The sequence below is a fragment of the Peromyscus maniculatus genome, chromosome 2 (assembly GCF_049852395.1).
Source record: "Peromyscus maniculatus bairdii isolate BWxNUB_F1_BW_parent chromosome 2, HU_Pman_BW_mat_3.1, whole genome shotgun sequence".
Lineage (NCBI taxonomy): Eukaryota > Metazoa > Chordata > Mammalia > Rodentia > Cricetidae > Peromyscus > Peromyscus maniculatus.
In genome coordinates, this window is record NC_134853.1 from 145,564,524 (window position 1) to 145,584,371 (window position 19,848).

At 52.4% G+C, this 19,848-nt stretch overlaps 1 protein-coding gene across 3 annotated transcripts in view; it reads left to right on the plus strand.

Moving 5' to 3' along the window:
- Dlgap3 (DLG associated protein 3) overlaps positions 1 to 19,848 on the plus strand; it is a 67,358-nt gene that overhangs the window by 454 nt on the left and 47,056 nt on the right. The window contains exon 1 of one of the 3 annotated variants that reach the window (XM_076565089.1): positions 314 to 466. The exons of 1 other annotated variant lie outside the window; for it this stretch is intronic. The gene's annotated coding sequence lies outside the window, so the exon portion shown is untranslated. Of the gene's footprint in view, positions 1 to 313; positions 467 to 19,848 lie in introns of those variants that run through there. One more of the 3 variants, XM_076565090.1, reaches the window with a different exon arrangement.

Genomic DNA, 19,848 nt, shown 5'->3' on the forward strand with positions numbered 1-19,848 from the left:
CGACCCGGGAGACCTCGCTCGCACCCGGGAGCTGGGCCTCCCCGGCGCTGTCGCTCAGCGACGCGGGCGCTCCTCCGGGACCGCGGCGGCCGCCCGCCGGCTGCGACCTCGGTCCTCGCGGGGCCGCTGCGGGGGCGGGGAGCGCGGGCCCCCTCCCTGTCGCGGGCTCCTGGCTCGGCCGCCCTGCGCGGGGGCGGGGGCGGGGGCGGGGGCGGAGCGCGCGGGCGGGATCCCCCCGCCTCCCCGTCCTGGTCCCCGGGAAATCCAGCCTCCGTGGCTTGGCCGCCTCCGGCTCCCGCTCCCGCGGCCGCTCAGCGCTCGCTCGGGGCTCCGCAGCCCGCGCGGCCCCTCAGCCAGGGGCTCCGCAGTGCCGGGTCCCGGAGCCCGCACTCGCGCCCGCAGCCGCAGCGCCCCCGGCCCGGGCCGCCGGCACCATGTAACCCCGGCCGGAGCCCGACCGGGCCAGGTAAGCAGCCGGGAGGGGTGGGGACCGGGCCGCGCTGGCCGCGCCTTCTGCAGCGCCCCCCAGGCTCGGCCGGGCTGCAGCCCCGGCGCCGCCCACGCCCGGGGCTCCCGCGGCCTGGGCTCGGGCCCCGCGATGGGGGGAGGGGCTGGGCCTCGGCGGCCGCCCCCGACCTCACCCTGGGCCTGGAGGCCGGCGTGCCTGACCCCAGGGACGGGTTGGGGACCACGCGCTCCGCAGACGCGCTGTCCCGGCCGGGGCCGCGGGAGGCCGGCCAGCGCCCGCCCAGCCCTTGCCCGGCTGGAATGGAAGCTTGGATCTGGGAGGGAGGTTGACTGTGGGGGGAAGTCGTGGTGTTGGGGAGATCCAGAGAGAAGTTTCCTCTGCAGGTGTGTGAGCGTGCTTGTGTCTGTGGTGAGGGTGTCGCCGTGTGGGTCTGTGGGTGAGTGAGTGTAATGCAGTGAACGTGCAGGGTGTTACCGTCCATGAATCTGTCGACATATGTGTGGATGAGTGTGTGTGTGCTGTTACTGTGTGGCTGTGTATGTAGGTGTCTGAGTGTGTATGAATGGACGTGCATGTGCGACTATCTCTGAATGGGTCTGGGTATGTTGTACTGTGTGACTGTGTGGGAATATATCTAAGCAGGGTTCACCCACACCTGGGCTTTGCCCCGCCCCCATTCCTGGTGGGACTTAGCATGGGAAGATCATACTTTTCCGAGGTCAGATGGCTCCCTCCCTCCAAGGTCTCCTTAGATTAGACAAGAGCTCCTGGGGCACCTTCTGGTGTCTTTTCCCCATGCTGGGCACTCCTGGGAGTGAGCCTAAGGCTGTGTACCTGTGTGTGGGCATGGTTTTTTTTTTGGGGGGGAGGGGGGGGTGCTAAGGGCTTGTATCATTTCAGTAATGTTTGGACCAAGGCCCTTGAGCGTCAGACTCTGAGGCAGCCAGGAGGAAGGTCTGCCTTGCTAACCACTGGAGCAGGCGGCCTTCTAGAGTTCTAAGCTCCAAATTTCTAAGTTCTGGGTCATTGGCTTAGCTCACGGTTCCAGGTGGGTCTGTACTTAGCTCCTTGAAGTAGTACTATAACGGTGCGCCTGTATCAGTCTAAGACTTTTGAAAATGCACCTCTCATCTCTTCTTGTTTCTCGAACTGCCTTGGAAGCAGGCAAGGCTGTCGGGTTAGCCATATGAAACCAACTGTATTCAACTGTTTTTTTTTTTTTAATAACCTGTAAAAACAGCCATTCCACATGGTTCAAACTAATATGATGCCAATTTACAGAAGAGAATGTTGAGGCTTGGGGGGCAAATTGCATTTCTTGTCGTCACACATTGCCAGTCTTCCACTGTCTGATCCAGTGAAGTCTCATCCAAGTCTTCCGTTGACCCGAGGAACCCAGCTGGGCCAAGGTTGGAGAGGAGCACTTCTGTAGTGTGTTTTCTGTGACACTGGATCACTACCCTCCACTTCTGTCCACTACTTCCTGGGTGTGGGGTCTACTTCTGTACCCAGCTGTCAGTGCCTAAAAGAGAGAGATGAGGGAGAGGAGAGGAGGGAGGGGAGGAGAGCTTCGTGAGTTGGCAGTGAATCAGGGTCTAAAAAGAGAGCTGGGAGGGCTGTGGTGGCAGGTGTTTCTAAAAGGAACGTGAACATAGGATGAACAGCCTCAGATGCAGCCCCCACACTCCCCCCCCCCACTGCCCCACTGATCTGGCAGGCAGTGCCCACTGCATTTTGTGCCAGGGGGCTCACATCCAAGGAATGAGCTTGCATGAAACTATAGAATGATAGCCAGAGGAAGAGCCTGACAGTTGACTTGGTCCAATCTCTTAATTAGAAATTGGGGAATCTGAAAGAGAGGAGACCTACTCAAGGTCACTCAGTGAACCTGTGGATTCCTAGGCTAGTGTTCCCCCAGGTAATTTCCTAACCCTCACATTCTATCCTGGAACTCCCCACCCCCTTAAGAGCTGAGTGTGGATGTGGGTAGAGGAAAGGAAGACTCAATATGTCTAAGGCTGTCAATCCATCAACCTGGGACTCTTCTCAGAACAGAGGAACCTACAGGTATTCCTGGGGATGGGGATGCCTGGCAGACCCGCCAGAGAGGAAGGCCATGGCCTTGTCTTAGCTCCCCCTGGCTAGGGGCTGGCACCACTCTAGGCCCAACTTCAGACTTCCTTCTTTCAGTGCCTGCTTTCAGCATCTGCTTGGCGTATAACATCTCTTCCAGCTGATGTTGGCGCCTCAGCAGGCTGGGCCCATTTTTCTTTACCCCACACAGTTTCTGATGCATTTGGCCTCTAGCTGGGCTGACTTTTATTTTATTTTATTTTATTTTATTTTATTTTATTTTATTTTATTTTATTTTTGTTAACCTTATTGGGCTTCTGATGGGTAGAGAAACTTCTGAGTTTTGTCTGATTTAGAAAAATATACAGCTACCCGAACCCTTTCTGACCGAGGCTTCTAGGAGTTTAGACCAAATGGTAAACATATTTGCCCTCGTTTTCATGGTGAGGGGACTGCCTTTCAACAAGGGGCTCTCTGTTTGGTTTGGTTTTAGGTGGCTGAAATGAAGGGGGGGGGAGGGGTATAACCACGAAGCTTTACTTGAGACAAGCTTCCAAAGACTTTCCCGGTGCCTTCCCATCCCCGTGGTCAAGAAGCCTTCCCAGATTCTGATTTCAGTCCCACTTGGGGGGAGTCAAAAGCTTTGTTTCCCAGTGGGGGGTTGGAAGAACATCTGTGCACCCTCCACTCTGCAAGCATCATGTCTCAATTCCCTCTTTATCCAACCCCCCCCTTCAGTCTGAAGGCTGCTGGCTCAGCGGGGGCCTCCTGCCGTCTGGGGAGTCTGGGTTTGAGCTGGGGTGAGGCAGTGGCACCATCGTTATGGTAACGAGCTGCCAGCTCATCGTTGCTAATAACTCGTCGGGCCCCTGGGCTCAGTGCAGCATCCGTTCCCTGCAGCCCTTCTTCCCATGTTACAGACAGAAAAAGTGAGGCTTATGAAGGAGGGGCCTGGGTAGAGGAGAGTCTGAGGTTGGGTGGCCTTTTCCTAGAGTCCCTGGCTGGGGAACCGTGGGGAAAGAGGTGAGGCTGCTTGGAGAGGAGTTCTAAATGTGGTTGCTCAGGCTTGATTTCTTGGGTGGTTAATGTGTGACTAGACTCATGCTTGCGTAAACTTGTACATGCTAGCTGACATGTTCATGTGCATATATATAGCAGCCCACAGGCAAGCATGTTCCAAGCGTCAGAGCACACTTGTGTATGAATACTGCTTCTCCCATCTGCACATAAGGCACCCAAGAAATCTGGGTTTGTGGGGGTGTCCAGGTATGTGGGTGGGGATCTGATCTTTTTCTGATGCAGCTTCAAAGTATCTTCTTAACAAAGGGACAGAATGGTCCCAGGGTTCTTCTTCTTCCTTCCAGTCCAGAGCTCAGAACGGGAGTGGGCTGGGGGTGGTAGGGGGGGGACCCAAGCCCTCAGCTCTAGAAGGCTTCTGCCTCTGTGCCCTTTGAGCTCAGGTAGCCACCCCCCACTCCCTCTTCTTTTCCATCCTCTCCTCTTCCTGTGTGTAAATATTAAAGAGCTGAGCCCGCAGGGCTGATGTAGACATGGGGAGAGAATGAAATTAAAAAGGATTCCCTCACCCCCATCCCAACACCTCCGCCCCACAGTCCCCCGCTCCAGCTTCTTCCCCTCACTCAGTGCTTCCACATACCTCTCCTCCCCCCAGTCCAGATGGGAGCTGGCTCCTGCAGAAAGGGGGTTCAGAACAGGGTGTGGGGAGCCACCTCTCTCTGCCTCCTCCCAGCACATCTGCCTACAGGGCCGAGAGCCCCCACGTGAGTATTTATTTTGTTTTGGGGTGGTGGTGAAGAAGGAAAGTGCTTTCTGGAACCAGCTGTGAGTGGTGCTCAGGTCTGAAAGGAGGTGGGTGGGGTCCTCTCTCTAGGCTTCTTGAGGGAAGCTCCAGGTCTGAATTTCTCTTCTCTTTAAACCTCCAGGGAAGGGGGGGGGTTGTCAGGTGTGCCAGTGCACAGGCGCAAGGGTGGGAGCTTTATGGTGAGGGGTTTCGTTGGGTAAAGCTTCTTTCTCCCTTGCTTTCTGGGTTTCTGGGTTTCTGGAAACCCAGCTAGTGGCTGTAGGAGCTGTCCTCGGTGCTGAATGAGACTCGGCGGAGATGCGCTCCTTTGGAGCTGTCCCGGGTGCTGAAAAAGGTTTGGGCCACTGACGGAGAGGTCCCTGGGCAGTGCTGAGGGTTCACTAGAAAAATTCTCCCAGGTGACCCATTTTCCAAGGGCAGAGTCCCTGGACAGAAATATGTATTCTGAGGTTATTCTTAGGAATTTAGGCCTCACAGTTGTTAGTGGCATTTGGTAAAAGGACTTTCTTTCCTCTATTTGAGTTTACCTCTCCCTTCCCAAAACCATTGTACTGTTAGTGTGGGGCTAGGAAGGGGCGATGAAGTCGTGGCCGTGAGCTTTCTTCTCCTGAGATCATCATGGTGCAACAAGCTTATTGACGCTGCACAAGCCTTTCTCCTTTGGGGCCCCAGAAGTTCAGACTCAAGACAGTCAAGAGTTTGAGTCTGGCAGGGTAGACCTCAGTGGATGGGCCTCAGGATATAGAGTCGGGATCATTGATTGGCTACTTGGTGCCAACCTGCTAACCATAACTTTAGATTTGAGAACAGGAACCCTAAAATATTCTGCAAGCCTGCTTGTGCTCTGCCCATCCCCAGCCCTAGCTCGAAGCATCATTTGGGAGAGACTTTTGTTGGGGAGGAAGATTTCTCAGCAAAGGATTCAAGGAGTGGGTGGGGTTGTTCAGTGCCATGGAGAAGAGAAGGAGGAGGCTACTGGAGACAGGGCAGCAGGGAAAAAGGAAGATCTGGGGGAGTGAGAAGTATTCCGATGAAAGGATGGGGTCTGGGTTTCAATCCTCGGCTCCTCTGGATAGCTTTCCCCTAGTGACCTGCGCTCAGGGTCATGTGCAGGATCTGGCTTTAAGGGAATAGAGCAGGGAGTTATTTCTCCAGGTCCCTTCCCTTGTCATCCCAGGGGGATGAGAGCCAAATGTCAGGACATGCAGATGAGGCTGTGGGGGAACAACAGGCGGGGGGGGGGGGGTTGATGGCAGCTCACCTCCCATCCCCAAGAGCACAATCAAATATTCAAATGGGATCCTGACAGAGAGGGGCAGGGGAAGGCTTCCAGATGACTCTGGGCAGACATTGGGTGTGGCAGGAAGTTCAGGGAAAGGGAGAGCATTCCAGAGGTCTCACACAGAACCAGTCTCTCCTTCCCCGCATAGGACTTCTGGTTAACCAGGGGCCCTTCACCCATCATGTTTTTGATGTTACCCATCAAGATGATTCCTCCTTCTTGAGCTGCTTGAGAGGAGCTGAGTTTTCGTATGCTTGTGGGTGCTGGGAGGTGGTGGGTGTGGGTGTGGGTGCCTGTTTGGGGAGGGGAGGTGTTTGTGCTCCACTCGGCTCCCTTAGTTACATAACAGCTTTGATAAGACTTTACTTTGGATCTGCTGCCACTGCCTGAAGCAGTCACCCCTCCACCCCCTCGTGGAATGCTCAGTGTCCACCCCCTTCTCCCTGGCCCCTTCGAGAGTCCTGCTGTTCATGATCCAGTGTTCTAGCAGTTGCTTCTCTGCCAGGAGCTGCCGCAGCTTGCCTTCCTGTCCCTGAGTGGCTCCTGTTGTGAAATACTTGCTTTTATTATTTTGGGCCTGGGTCATCCCCTTTACATTTCTGAGCTTCCTGGTCTACCCTCTTCCTTGTCAAGGCCCTCAGGCTGCCTTGGGGAATTGGACATCGTGGAGTTGTCCTGTAGGGTAGAAGAGGGCTGTCCCAGGAGTCTTCAGGATACAAACTAGTTCATTTATTGTTCCTTCTCTGCTTTCAATGTCTTCAATATGTTTGGGAGTAGAGGAACATCCCCAGAAGTGCTAGGAGGGATCATCTTTTCACTTCTCCTACAATTAAGGGGGGGTATATATGTGGTGGTCGGCTGCCTCTTGGATGGGCAGAGTTGTTATATCAACTTTATCCTCACCCAACTTGTCTGAGCAGATACTGTTTTTTTTTTTTCTAGGCACAGGACTAGGGAATTTCAGAGCCTTTCTCTAAAATGCCTTTTCCCGAGTGAGGTGGGAGTGGGATGTGATCAGGAGCGGGGTGTACCATGTGGCTAACAGGAACTACTTTGCCAATGGAAAGATGAGAGGCTTGCAAGTTGCACATGTAAGTTTGTGATGTTACTAGGATGATGGGTTTCTCTGTGGATAGGGTAGAAGCCTGTGGAGGATCTGCCTATCCTATGAGTGGGTCTGTGATGGCATAGATACACATTGGTGTATATGCATGTGAGCACTTAATACGTGAGTGTATGTATGACTTTGTATACATCCATTTATATATGTGACTGTGAAGGCAGCTAAACTAGCAGGTGGGTGTGTGATATGCTCACCCATGGATACAGATGTGTGACCGTATGTATGTGAACATGGATGTGAGCTGTATGTATACTTAAGTATAAATGTATATATGCACTGGGTGGTGGTAGCACATGCCTTTAATCCCAGCACTCGGGAGGCAGAGCCAGGAGGATCTCTGTGAGTTCGAGGCCAGTCTGGTCTACAGAGCGAGATCCAGGACAGGTACCAAAAAACTACACAGAGAAACCCTGTCTCAACTGCCCCCCCCAAATGTGTATGTGCATGTAAATGTACTTAATGATTTAGGATCATATGAATAAATGCGCATAAAGTTGATTCATAGAGAGGGATATAGATATTGAATTTGACTTAACATTGGCTCTGTCCAAAAGTTATTTTCCCACTAGCTTGAACTTGGTCCACTCTGATGTCTGTGGCTCTTCTCCAGAAAGCAGGTCTCTCACGACCTAGGAAGCCATCTAGTTCCTATAACCGTTCATATGGAGGCAGTTTGCAGAGGGAAATCTTGAAGACAGCTGTGAAAGAGATCTGATCCTGATGTTGACCATATGCTTGATGTTTAGGAGTGTACGTGGGGAAGTGTGAGAGGAGAAACATCAACACTACTCCAGAGGTTTCATGAATTAAGAACAAGTTGGGTGTGAACAGAGGAAGCAGGCAGGGGATATTAAGGAGACCCAGTATGTGTTTGTATATATGTGTGTACGTATGTGTGCCCATATGGGTCATGTGGCAATGTGTGTATTGCTTATCTATGGTACTGTATGCACATTTAACATAAGTGTGCTTCCTCATATGCATATAACTGTGGTGATATATTGTGTACCATAATAAAGCTTGCCTGAAGGTCACAGGACAGAACAAGCCACTAGATTGAACACAGAGGCCAGGCAGTGGTGGCACACACCTTTAATCCTAGAACTTGGGAGGCAGAGATCTGTCTGGATCTCTGTGAGTTCGAAGCCACCCTGGACTACATGAGGTTGACTCAGTCTAGGAGAGAAACAGAGCCAGGCAGTAGTGGCATGCACCTTTAATCCTAGTACTTGGGAATCTCACGCCTTTAATCCCAGCACTTGAGATCTCATACCTTTGCTTGGGAAACACACATGCCTTTAATCCCAGGAAGTGATGGCTGGGCAGAGAAAGGTATATAAGGCGTGAGGAGACAGGAACCAGAGGCTTTTCAGGCTGAGGAGCCCTAGAAGTAAGAGGTGGCTGTGGCTTGTTCCTTTGTCTCTCTGATCTTTCAGCAGTTACCCCAGTATCTGGCACCGGGATTTTTTATTATAAGACATTTAGAAATTTGAGCAACATCTGACAACGAATCTATAGGTATATATAGGCAGACATGCCCATAAATGTTAATATGCACACATATGTGAACAGTGTATATGAACTATCCCAGTATATGGTAGCAGTGGCCTGATACCAACTTGCAGCCATAAACTCCTGCATATCACTCACTTGTTCTTTGTGTTTTGAGACAGAGTCTCACTCTGTAGTTCAGGGTGGCACAGAACTCAGTTATGAAGCCCACGATGGCCTCAGAGTCACAGCAATCTTCCTGTCTCAGCCTACTGCGTGTCGAGATTACAGGTATGAGCCTCCATTCCTGGCTCAACCAAGGCTGGCGTTAGCTTCCCAACGGTCCTTGTTCCGTCCCACGTGCCTCCCCCGGGGCATGCAGTCACTCTGCCAATGCCTGTGTTGCGCTGACACTATCCCACAGACTCTACTTGACACTCAAGCTGATCCGCAACTTCAAGTGACCTGCAGTCTAAGGAGGAAATTGGAGGCACATGAGCACAGTGCTCACGAACCTGAGGAGGAAGTTAGGTCAGCTCTGGAGTGGGAGGGAAGAGTTTGGCAAGGACCCAAAGAAGGTGAGGGTGCTTGAGCTAAAGCTTAAGAGGGGAGCAAGCATTTGGTGTGTGAGCAACTGAGGGAAAAGGTGTTACAGGACAAGAAGTATCCAACTGGCTGGTGGGATGGCTCAGTGGGTAAAGACACTTGCCACCAAGCCTGATGAGTTCAACCCCCAGGACCTACATGGTGGGAGGAAAGACCTGCCTCCCTTAGGTCCTCTGACCTCTACATGTACACCGTGCACACAAGTGAATAAATAAATAAGTACATAATCAATAAGCATTTATAAAAAAGAAATGCCCAGCAGGTCTCCTACCCCCACCCTTGCTTGCTCCATGGGTTCAGGAGCTGGAATAAGATAAGGCCATACACATTTTTTCACTCTCTCCCTTCTTTTGTCCTGGTCTCCCCCGACCCCCTTCCCAGACAGGGTCTCAAATCAAGCTGGCCTCAGACTCACTAAGTAGCAGAGAATGACCTTGAACTTGCGATCCTCTGGCCTCTTTCTCCTAGGTGCTGGGGTCATGGGCACACACCACCATAACAGAGTCTACGTACTTTTGGGGATCGAGCCCGGGACTCTGTGCATGCGAGACAAGCTCTCCACTGCCTGCTTTCCATCTCCCTGGGAGTGACATCTGGAGTGCCTAGTGATCAGGGCCTGAGTGTTGTGTGTCATATCATCACGTATCGCCTCCCTGGCCCCAAAGGTCTTCCTTTCCAACCCACCAAGAAGCTGGAAAATCCCTCCTTGAGGCTTGATGCTCTCCGTTCCCCTCAGCCCAAGATGCTCTTTTTTAGACGTTCATGACACTCCCTCCCTCCCTTTCTTCAAATCTTGGCTCAAACGTCTCTTTTCTGCAGAGGCCTCCCTCCCCAGCAGTCTAACTGAAATAGCCTCTTGCCACGCTACCCCCTCACCCCGGTTTATCCATATTTTAAATTTTCACTCGCCACCACCAATTACCTCACGCGTTGGTTTCCTGCCTCACTTTCCTCACCGCACCATGAACTTCCTGAGAATGGGAGCTTCATCTGCTTTGCTCACGGTGCCCGACTGTGTCGGGAGGAGTGTCTGGTTCCGAGGAGGGCGCTCGGTGTATTTGTCACACATTATAAAGGGATCACACTAGATGCCCATAGGAAGACCAGATCAAGGTGTGAGGTGGGGAGATCAGTTGGGATGCTGTTGTGGTAGCTTTGGTGAGAATTAGGAGGAGGGTGGACTGATGTAGAGCACTAACCACGGAGGAGGAGGAAAAGAGACATAGTGTACACACGTATGCACACACATACATACCCATACATGTGCATGCATGTATTTTAGCCAGTCATACCTGCTCCCTTTGGGGAAGACTAAGGAGGGAAGTAGAAGCCTCTCTCTCTCTCTCTCTCTCTCTCTCTCTCTCTCTCTCTCTCTCTCTCTCTCTCTCTCTTTCTCTCTCTGTGTTGTGTGTGCTGTGTGTATGTCACGACTAATAAATACCCCATGAGAAGCTGGACACCCTCCAGCTAACCCTGGCTGCCATCCTCCCTTCCTTTTGGATCTTGGCACTACCAACCCACACACGCCCACCGCTGCCAGCCAGGCTGCAGAGGGCTGCTAAGCGGGGCCTCTGTGGTTCCATTGCGTCAGTGACGCAAAGCTCCTGCCTTAGGGACCAGGCTAGATGGCAAGCAGGACCCCGAACAACAGCAAGGACTTGAGCAAGTCAGAGCCACAGACACAGCCTTGGAGACAGAAGGAGAAGGGCGGTGGGAGCTGCCCGCTGGAGAGCTTAGGCAGATCTCAGACTTCCTGCAACCAGATGCGAAAGCTTCCCTGACCAGCCCGCCCCCTTCTCCTGGTGGGATAGATAGATACCTTAACCAAAGATACTTGGAGCTGTTGGTCCCTGGAGCTGTGATGTGAACTCAGGTCCAGTTCTATAGGATGGTCTGGGGCTTGGCAGTAGGAGAGCCATTTCTCTTTGTGTCTTGACAGATCATTTTCTCCCTCTCTCAAGAGGCCCAGGGGCTTTGAGTTTGTATTGTAGAGTGGGGATCTAAAGTCAGACTCCAGGTAGGACCGGTGGGCTGCTAGCGAGAAAGGTTCAAGGCACTGTCAGTGATCCATGCTGGTGAGAACTAGAGATAGAAATGGGGGTGGTGGGTTACCCTCCCCCTGACCTCTGGGGAAAGGGTGGTATTCAAGGCTAAAGATCTTTTTCAGTGTGCCCCCGCCCCCCTCCCCCCCCCACCCCCCACCTCTATACCTAGGGCTGGGTTGCTTTGGAATCGAGAGGCTGGTACTAGAACCCATCCTAGGTTGTGGGGTGGAGGGGACCCCTCTGCTGCTTCTCCTCTCTTTTTGGGGCTAGGGCCTGGGTGCTGCAGCCTCTCCCTTCCCACCTGGGCTGTGAGCTTGGGGGTTGGGCCGAAACAGCCGCCAGAGCCGCCCACCTGCCGGCGGTGTCATGGCAACGACTCTGCCCACGTGGACGAAGAGGAAAGGGAGGAGAAGAGAGGAGGAGAGGAGTCGCGACCAACGTGAAGATGGGAGGGGGCTTCTCAGGGTCCCTTATGCTAGGGTCCCCACTCTTCAGCTTGGACCGGTCCTAACTCCTTTCTCCCCAGAGACCCCCAAGGGAGGGTGTGGCTGTGTTCCAGTCCTGGCTACAGACTGTGCTTGTCCTTGAGTGGCCTGAGTAATGACGACCTTGGCCTCTTACACGTGGACCTTGGCTGGGGTTCTGGGGGACATGGAGTTTTTTGCACATGCACGCTTCTCCATGTTCCCCCAATACAAGTCGGGGGGTGGTGCCTGGGGCTGAGGGGATGAGAGCCCGACCTACTTCTCCATTTTCTCACTATTTTTCAAAAGGAAAATGACCCACTTTTCAACCAATAGGACTGGGGCCTGTTCCCAGGCTGATTCCCTGAGCCCCCCTGCCCAGGTCTCTACCCCATTCCTCAGCCTCTTTGCCACGTGCTGAACCCACTTCTAGGGGAAGCAGGTGCACTTATGTGGAGGGGTTCTTCGTTGCCATCTGTACTGGGCTTAGGAAAGATCTTGTTCTGACCGGGGGAAAGGGTGGGCCAAGGCTGGTCTGAGAGAAATCAGCCACTTTGGGCAGACGCCCTTGACTGCCACAGCCCTGGGCATTTTGAGTGTCCCCTCTCCTTGCCCCTGACAGTCCCAGGATGCACCCCCGGCCCCCCCCCCCCCCCGCCCCATTTCACAGAGTGGCAGGGAGGATTCTGTGGATGGCGGGAGGGGCTGTGCCCTCACCCAGTTTATCTTAGTACTTGGTGGTAGCCTTCCTTGCTGAGCTGCTCATTTCCAGATGGAAAGGGAAAGCCTTTTCTGTTTGTCTACTCGAGTGCCTGCCACAGTTCTTCCGAGAGACCCCTCAAGAAGGGTTCTGCCTGAGCCTTGCTTCTAAGCACCTCCCCCCCCTCTAGGATATTGGTCTGGGCCTCAGAGCCCCCTCCCTCCCTCAACTATATTGGCCTGGGCTGGCTTGGGGGGTGATTAGGGATTTAATTATTTAGTTTCTCTAGCTCAGTAGATTAATTCCATCCATCACAGGCAGGCCGAGCTTTCTCTCCCTCTTTGGGCTGCCTGGCCAACCCCAGAGGAAGGGAACATCATTGCTCACCTGGGCCTAGTCTCGGATCTGGGAACAATGGATAAGGTTCTCGTTGGGGGAGGACTTGATGTATGACATTGATCGGATGTGGGTGCCTCTGAGATATGAACACATGGAGCTGTCATAGAGAGATAAGTGTGTGGACGTGTGTGTCATGCATCTTTGCAGCTTGTGTGCACCCAGACATCAGTGTCTTGGGAGGAGGGATAATGTAGATGCAGATGAACCCTTGTGGGAACAGGGTCTTTAGACACTAAATGCCCAGGACTTTGTGTGAGCGTAAGGGCTGTGTAAGAGGTGTGTGGATGGCTGCATGGCTGTGGCACTTAACATCTGGATGAACATTATGAGGTAAAAGGCGAGTGGACAGTTTGAGGTGCTTGTGTGGCCATGTGTGAGGAAGAAACGGAAAAGGTGGAGCTTTCCTAGGTGAGAGCTGAGCCAGACCTACAGGGGGTCTATCTGCTGACCTTATCAGAGGACTTGACTCCAAAAGATATTTTTGATACATACCTTTTCAGTCTGGATTCAGTCTCCTAGAGGCTGAGAGTGTCAGCTCCATATTCTCTCATCTGTGTTAACCTCAAGCAGTTTTCTTTACATTGTAAGCCTCAGTTTCCTCATCTGTGAGATGGGAGAGATGATGGTACCTACCATGGGCAGCTGTAATGACTGTGTGAGATGGGAGAGGTGATGGTACCTACCACGGGCAGTTCTGATGACTGTGATGTTGTTGGAGGGCTTCTCTCCAGGTTCCCCAAGCCCCGCAGTCCCACAATCCACTTATAAAATAATCACTCAGGCCGGGCGGTGGTGGCGCACGCCTTTAATCCCAGCACTCGGGAGGCAGAGGCAGGCGGATCTTTGTGAGTTCGAGGCCAGCCTGGTCTACCAAGTGAGTTCCAGGAAAGGCGCAAAGCTACACAGAGAAACCCTGTCTCGAAAAAAAACCACAAAAAAAAAAAAAAAAAAAAAATCACTCAGACGCTTATATCACTTATAAACTGTATGGCCGTGGCAGGCTTCTTGCTAACTGTTCTTTTATCTTAAATTAACCCATTTTTATAAATCTATACCTTGCCACGTGGCTGGTGGCTTCCCAGCGTCTTCACATGTTGCTTGTCCTGGCGGTGGCTGCAGTGTCTCTCCCTCCTTCTTCCTGTTTCCCCAATTCTCCTCTCTCTTTGTCCCGCCTATACTTCCTGTCTGGTCACTGGCCATCAGTGTTTTATTTACATAGAGTAATATCCACAGCACTGTGAGATGGGAGAGGTGATGGTACCTACCACGGGCAGCTCTGATGGCTGTATGAGATGGGAGAGGTGATGGTACCTGCCACGGGCAGCTGTGATGACTGTGTGAGAAGATGCTTTTCTCCTATACTATTTAACACAGTGCTTCTGCGGTTACAGCATTCAAAGAGTTGAACTGAGCATGATTTGGGGTGCACTTCTGTAACCCCAGTACTTGGGATGCTGAGGTAGAGGGATCATAAATTGATGAGTGGGAGCCCCACCTGGGCTATACACTGAGTTCCAGGCCACCGGAAGCTGTGTATAGTTAGATGTCTCAAAAAACAAAGCTGGGGGCTGGAGAGATGGCCCCATGGTTAAGAGCACTTGCTGCTCCTGCAGAGGGCTGGGGTTGGATTCCCAGCACCCACACCAGATGGCTCATGACCACTTGTAACTCCAGTGCCCTCTTTTGTCCTCTGTGAGCACGCACTTAGGTGGTGCACGTGCTGACAAGCAGTTTTACACACATACACATAGGTAGACATGAATGAATGAATAAATAAGTAATTTTTAAAGTAGCTGGGCATAGTGGTACACAGCATTGGAGAAGCAGAGGTGGGCAGATTATTGGGATGTGTGTGTGTGTGTGTGTGTGTGTGTGTGTGTGTGTGTGTGTGTGTGTGTGATGGTGCTGGGGATCGAACATGAGCCCTGTGGATCCTAGACAAATGTTTTACCACTGTTCTACCTCCCAGCCTAGCTTGTTGTGATTTTGGGTTTTTGAGGTCAGCCTGGTCTGCATAAGTTCCAGGCTAGCCAGGGCTGCATAGTGAGACTCTTGTCTTTTAAAATTAAAACCAACAAAATCTGGGTATGGTGGCACACACCTTTTATCCCAGCACTCAGGAGGCATAAGCATGTCTCTCTCTGTGAGTTCAAGGCCAACCTGGTCTACATAGAGATTTCCAGGACAGCCAAGGATACATAGAGGGAACCCGTCTCAAAAAAAAAAAAAAAGTAGGGGTATAGCTCAGTCTGATCCTGGGTTCCATCTCCATCACCATGTAGAATACACCTGTAATTTCAGTACTCAGGAGGCAGAGGCAGGAGACTCAGAAGTTTTAAAGTTATCCTCAGCCAGAGCTGGGCATGGTGGCTCACACCTTTAACCCCAGCACTCAGGAGGCAGAGGCAGGTGGATCTCTGTGAGTTTAAAACCAGCTCAGCCTGGACTACAAAGTGAGTTCCAGACTAGCCAGAACTACAAAGTGAGACAAAAAGAAAAACAAAAAGAAAACTACTACTCTGGCGATGACGATGACGACTAAGAATTATAAAGCCATTCTCAGCTACAAAGCAAGTTCAAGGCCAGCTTGGACTACAAACCATAGACTTTTGAGTTGATAGGTGCCTGGGATTTTCGGTTTCGTGCTGGACTCTGCCTGCATGCCTCCCTGGGCAGGACGCAAGCTCGGCCTGCTCTGGCAACCTGGCCCAGCTGCAGGGTCATTTTTCTCTCTGGTCCCAGTGCATCAGCGGCTGGTTTGCTCCCTCTTGATGACTCAGTCACCGAAGCTGAACTGAACTCATTGAGAATCTACTGTATACTTTGCTTGGCCAGGTAGAAGTAAATCTCTGACCCTAGCCTCTCAGGAGTTCCAAGCTTGCACCACGCATTTCTCCTACTGTGCAGAATAAGGGGTATGGGACAGACGAGGAGGTAGTGATTGCTGTCTTGGGCTTCATGGGGAGACCCCTCTCAGTAAATACTTCACATAGAGTAACTGATGGAATGCTTGCCTGGCCTGTGCAGAGCTCTGAGGTGGCTCTTCAGCCCGGCATCAACTGAGTGTGGCGGCACATGCCTAGAACCCCAGTTCTTGGGTGGTAGAGACAGCATGGTCAGGTTATTTATGGTCATCCTCAGTTACATAGTGATCCTGAGGCTAGCCTGGGCTACTCATCCCAAAAGCAGCAGCAACAATATATATGCATCAAGGGTGCAGTTGACAGGACAGGTGGATGGCTATTACTGTTTCTGCTGCTTCTTGCCCTGCACACTTACCTGCTCTGTTCCCGGCCCCTCCCCTTCCCATTCTGTTCTCGGATCCTCGAATAAGTCTTGGGGTTCAGAGGAGAACTGGGCTTAGGCATTCCTGCAGCTGGGGTGGGGTCAGAAGTCTTCAGGCAGAGCTGAAGGATAGGAATCAGCCAACAAAAGGCCCTTCGAAGGGTCCAGCCTTGTGCTTGATTCTCCTGTGGCACCAACCCAGAAGATGAGGCTGGGCCTTTGTGCTGGACATCCCTGTGCCAGTTATATAGAGGGTGTCGGGGAACGGTAGGCCAACCCTAAGCTGTAGATTCCATGGCAGGGATATGTGACCGTTTGGCTAGGTTGGAAGTAGAAAAGGCCATGGCCTTGGCCTGGCACAGAATCATGTGTCTCTTGGACCCCCTGTTGAGACGTGGCTCTTGCCTCTCATTCTCTGGTGGCCATGGCTGGCACCACCTTGAGGCCGGAGCAAGTCACACACAAATGAAAGAAGGTGCTGTGGGGTTCATGCTAGAATAGACATGAGAATGGAGGCCCACGCACCTTGTCTTGGATTGATCCATTAGTTAGTGTTGTACAACGTAAGGGGCAGATACCATTGTCCCCATTTTACAGATGAGAACACTGAAACCCAGGCGGAGGAAACAAGCTGTTTATGGTTCAGCTGAGGTAGCATAGGTGCAGGTAGATAGCTGCCTTTGTCTTTCCAGTTCCCAGTTTGAGGTCGTTAAGCTTTTTCTTCTCAATCCCTGGAGTGGGAAGAGAAACTGCCATTGATGGCCCAGAGGGCTCTGGAGGTCTGTGAACCAGAGGGCTCTAATTCCCTCGGGTCCCACCGTCTGGGGGCACCAGGGCTGCTCTGCTGTGTTCTGCATGCTCGAGATGTGGGAGGTCTCCAAAAGCTTCCTAGGCGAGCAAATTCCTGGATATACAAAATGAAAGAGTTTCCACAGTACCCATTTCTGATCCACCAGGCATGGCTGCAGTCTCTGCCCAAGGCTGTCTGAGAAATCCTCTCTAAGAGGCCCCGGGTTTAGTTCTCACGCATTTAAATGGCTTTCCCTTCATCTCTAGCCAGCCCTTGGCAGTGCCCAGGACATCTTACCTGCATTATTTTAATCCTGTGACATCACAGACCCGAGGGAGAGACTGTTCTTGCTCCCATTTGAACACAGGGGGGTGGGGGTGGGGCTGTGGGAGAGGAAGGCAATTCCTTAAGGCCCTTGGTGATTTAACCGGTGCACCTGGTCTATAAATCTGGATGGTTCAGCTCAAAACTTAGAAAAGACACTCTCTGTCACCAGCCACCCCTGGCGAGAGCCTCAGAGGAGTTCTGGTCCTGGGATGACTCCTCTCAGCAGGAGGAGACTCCCAAACTGGGGATCTTGGACCCTTGAGGCGTGGGAGTGGGGTGGGGGTGGACATGGCTGAGAACAGATGGGCTGGAAGTCGCTGGCCATGAAGGGTAAGGTTGGTCAGTGTGGCTGTATCTCAGAGGGCTTTTGGAAGTCCTGGAGGAGGGAGAGGAAGCTCACACTTCATTGGTAGGGTTTCTTGGCTCCATGGCCCCAGCTAGAGAAGGAGCTGGGGTCCAGTAAGTTTTAGTGACAAGGTCTGCTCAGGGCTGGTAGTGGACGCCGAGCCTCCTCACAGGCTCGTCTGTCTCTGCTGCATCGCAAGGGCCACCCTTCTTCTTCTTTCTTCTCCACCCTTCCCTTCCCTCTGCAGAAGAGCACATCTGGGTAATAGAAGCAGACAGGAAGAGCAGAGCTGTGTTAGGGGCAGAATTTTGAATACTGATCTTTCTGAGCTCTCCAAAGCCCTTGGAAGGAAAGGTGTGGAGGTCTTCCTGAGGCTTCTGTGCACAGAAGAGTGGGCAAAGGCAGCATGGAAACCATTCATTCACATCTGCTGGTACCAGGCAGTCTAGATCACAGACTCCTGCATCAATGAGACCGGCCCAGTCATGGCCCCTTTGGAAGGGATGCTTTATCACTGGAAGGCATAGCATAAAAAGGTAATGGCTGAAGAAAGTCATTTCAAACATCTGTAAGTGCCGTGGGGCAGCAGGACAGGGCGATGTAGAACGAACCAGGGGAGGATAAGGTTGGACTGCAGTTAGAGTGAGTGGTCAGGGAAGGCCTGTCTGAACTGAGCCCCGAAGATGAGACAGAGGAAGCCATGGGAATATCTGGGGCAGAGTGTTCCGGCAACAAGAACATCAAGTGCAAAGCCCCCTGAGGTGGGATTTTCAAAGAGATTATAGGTGGTATGGGTTATTCACAGGCTTGCGTGAGCCTGTCTGATGGGTCAGGAGATGCATTTAGACTCGGCCCTGCTGGAATGTCTTGAGTGTTTTGGAAGAGTAAGCCTGTTTTCTGCAGCCTTCTTGCCCCGAGCTCCCAGGAAGAGTTGATTAAATAAAGTAACGAAGGGAAGGGAGTATGTCTGCAAGCTTCTCTCCCTCCATTCTCTTCCTCCTCCTCCTCCATTTCCTGTGGCAGGGAAGGTAGGAGAGGTATTTTCCTTGGAGTCTTGAGGGCCCGGGTTGGGCCGTGGGGCTGGACTGGGGGAATCCAGGGACCAGGGCGCCCACCTAGCAACGGAGATATTGTCAAAGGTATCAGAGCCCAAGTAAAGTCAGATTGGTCAAGGGGGCTCAGATTAAAGTGGACTCAGAGGAGGTGAGGGGGTGGGAGGAGTCCAGGGGCCAAGATAATAACTGTGGCACTTGAGCTGTGGGCCAGGGGTTCTGGGTGCTTTACTGGTTCCGCCATTCCCAGTGGGCGTGCAGCCCCAGCCATCTGAGCTGCTGTCGGGTGGGAGAGGGCTAAACAGGGGAATGGGTCCAATTAACACAGGGAAAGGGGATGGTTAGGTAAGACCTGAAGGCAGAGCTCTCAACAGCACACGTGGTTCAGTCACAGGCATGGAAGAACCCAGGCTCCCAGCAGCAAAACAAACCCTAGGCCTCACCTGCTGGGAAATCTGTTATGTGAAGCCAGCAGGGGGAGGGGGTCACCTCATGGGCCCCACCCCCGTGGGAATGGATAACACTGGCCCCCTGTTAAGGAGCTCCAACCTCCATTTGCGGCTCTCTGGACCATCCTGTCTAGCTGTAAGTGCTCCCAGCAGCTTCCCGAGGAAGCAGTGAATCAGCTAATATTTAATTTTTGAAGTCTCCACCTTCACCCTAAGGCATCACTTGTGTCGGTCTCTGAGATACTGGTCTTTCTTGAGCACATCTGGATCCCTCCCTGGTCCCCAGATGTGGACTGTCAAGAACAACTCGTCTCTTCACCAGCGGAGTCCCATTGGCCTTAGATGGTTGTCTCAGAGAGAGGGAATGACCTGCTCAAGGTCATACTGTAAACCGTTGAAGCAAGGAAGAAAGATAAAACTGCACATAGTGATAGACACTTGTTTGGAATATTTACTGCGTTAGCCGCAGTGCTTAGGAGTTGATGTGGTTTATTATTAACCACGTCATTAGCGCTTTCACGATGCCCCCATTTTATAGATGAGAAAATGGCGTCAAAGTGGCACATCACAGGCCCCTGTGCACACAGCTAGTGCGTAGAAAGGGATTTGAACGTAGCTAATGAGATGGCGGGCTCATACCAGTGACTGCTTTGATCTTGGGGTGGGGGTGGTGGCGCATCTGGGAGTCACCTAGGTTTCAAGAAAGGAGTGCTTTGGCTGGGCAGGGCCCTGGGGCAGAGGAGGAAGTACCCTGACTTCTGTAGCCAGCACATTGCTGTCTCCCATTTTCCATTCTTTTTCTGGAAGGTAATTGCTCGGGGCAGTGACAGCCTCCTGGCGAGTCACACAGCTGGCATCCCAGTGAGATTTGTAACAACAACCTCGCCAGCCTGGCAGCCCCCAGCAAGTTCCGGTTTAAGAAACTAATTGCTGGATTGTGTAGTTGGTGCTAAATTGGGTAATTTCTTGGTGACGGCATCTGAGCCACATCTTCCATTCCCAGATAGATTTGAGGTCTGTCCACAGAAGGACCCGCCGCCCACAGCACCCTCCCAGCCCGCCACAGGTAACTGAGGAAGTGGCTGCCTCCCGGGCCCACGGGTTCACCATCTGGGCAGCTGTCTG